The sequence below is a fragment of the Taudactylus pleione genome, unplaced genomic scaffold (assembly GCF_031769625.1).
Source record: "Taudactylus pleione unplaced genomic scaffold, aTauple2 ptg000473l, whole genome shotgun sequence".
Classification (NCBI taxonomy): Eukaryota; Metazoa; Chordata; class Amphibia; order Anura; family Myobatrachidae; genus Taudactylus; species Taudactylus pleione.
Genome location: NW_028284875.1, coordinates 7452188 through 7454540, shown reverse-complemented (window position 1 = coordinate 7454540; position 2353 = coordinate 7452188).

Sequence of the window (2353 nt, the reverse complement as noted above, 5' to 3'; positions counted from 1 at the left end):
CATCTATTTGGGATATTATCAAAGTGTGTTTTCGAGGTTCCTACATCGCATTTCTTGGATACATGATCTCTGGTTCAGAATTGCAGATGGACACTTACAAACTCAAGGCTATCCAGGATTGGGTCTTGCCCCCTTTGTTGAAGGCTTTTCAGAGTTTTCTAGGCTTCTCAAACTATTACAGGAAATTTATAAGGTCTTTCTCCACCATTGTAGTGCCTATCACTGCTATGACCCAAAAGAGAGCCAATCCGACTGATTGGTCTCCAGAAGCCCTCATGGCCTTTTATACTCTCAAGCATGCCTTCTCCTATGCACCAATTCTTCTACAACCTGACATTGAAAAACCCTTTGTCCTAGAGGTGAATGCATCTGTGTACGGAGTGGTAGGAGTCTTGTCTCAGACATCTCCAGGTGGGAAGCTTGTATCCTGTGGGTTCTTTTAATGCAGATTCGCACTTGCCGAGAGGTACTACTTTGTCAGGGACCAAGAACTGTTAGCCATTAAGTTGGCTCTAGAAGAATGGAGATACCTGTTAGAAGGAGCAAAACACACAATAACCATTTACATGAATCGCAAAAGTCTCCTATACTTGAAGTCAGCTCACTGCTTGAATCCTCGCCAGGCTCGCTGGGCACTCTTTTTTTTCCCATTTCGACTTTGTCTTGAAATATCACCCAGGATGTTTGAATATTAAAGCTGATGCCCTGTCCAGGTCCATGTTGGAGGAAGAAGAGCAAACCTCTATGCAAGAATATCCTATTGTCAACCCTCTGGCTTTTGCAACCACCAAAGTTTCTTCCACTCCTCCTCGGGGAAAAACCTTCATTGCTCCAGAATTACAGAACAAGTCCTGGGCTCATGACTACCTCTTTTTTGGTCACTCTGGAGTTCGCAAGATGTATTCTTTTCTTCAATGAAAATATTGGTGGCCATCTATGAAAACTGAGCTACAAGAGTTAATTCGATCCTGTCCCAAATGTGTCCAACATAAAAATTCTCAATAATCTCCTGCTGGACTGCTCTATCCTCTTTCAATTCCAGCCACACCATGGTCACATCTGTTGATGGACTTTATCACCGATTTACCAGAGTCCAAAGGGTTTACCATCATATGGGTCATAGTGGACCATTTCACTAAGATGGCTCACTTTGTCCCCCTACCTCGTCCTCCCACTGCTGCCACATTAGCACTGCTATTCATTCAGGAGATCTTTTGTTTACATGGACTAACCCAGGAGATGGGTCAATTTTGGACAGCCTTATGTGCAGCTAGGCAAATTAAATTACAGTTTTCCTCAGCCTACCACCCGCAAACGAATGGTCAGATGGAGCAGGTAAATCAAGACCTGGAAACTTTCCTCTGGATTTTCTTGTCCTCCTCTCAAGATGACTGGGCAGACTTGATACCCTGGGCGGAGTTCGCCCACAACTTCCACTACCATTCATCTACAGGAATAAGTCAGTTCTTTGCTAACTATGGCTTACACCCATGTATTCCTGAATTCCAGTTTTTACCCACTGTGGAAGTTCCTGCTGCCAGTTATGCCCTACTACATTTTGTGCAGATTTGGAGACAAGTTCAGCTGTCCCTTAAGAAGGCATCACATAGCTACAAAGTCTTTGCTGACAGAAAACGTTCTGCTGTGCCCAAGTTTTCTCCTGGTGATCGGGTGTGGCTTTCCACTAAAAACTTGAGACTCCAGTTCCCCACCATGATTTTTGCTCCTTGGTTCATTGGGCCATTGCAGATTGAACGGATCCTTAACCCTGTGGCATGTAAATTACACCTTCCTCCTAATCTGTGAATTCCCAACACCTTTAATGTCGCTTTACTCAAGCCATTAATACTGAATCATTTCCCTGCCAAGATTCCCTCAACACCACCAGTGCATACTGGTCGGGGAGTGGAGTTCGAGGTCATGAAGATCTTAGATTTTCATTGGTACCAAGGTTGATTACTATATCTTGTGGATTGGAAAGGGTAGGGGGTTGATCTTGGACTTCCTGTTATCCTCATGTCCTGCTCCACCACTTTGGATACAAAGCCTGCAGCACCTAAAGATGCCACTTTGGTACAAAACCCGCTGCGCCCATTGATGCACATCTGTGTACTTTGTCCATATTGCTGTGACACATCTTAGTACACTATGAGCCTGATTTAGAGCCACTTGCTAGATGGGGTCACTTGCTCCCATTGTATGCAAATCCAGTGCATGCCCAGCAAGGCAGGCGATCGCACGGCAAGGCATTAGCACGCCCACTATGTCTTGGCGAGTGATCACTTTGTGTATGCAGACGCCCACCAGCCATTCATAAGACACCCACTTGTGCATGTCATCTCCTGGAAGAGGA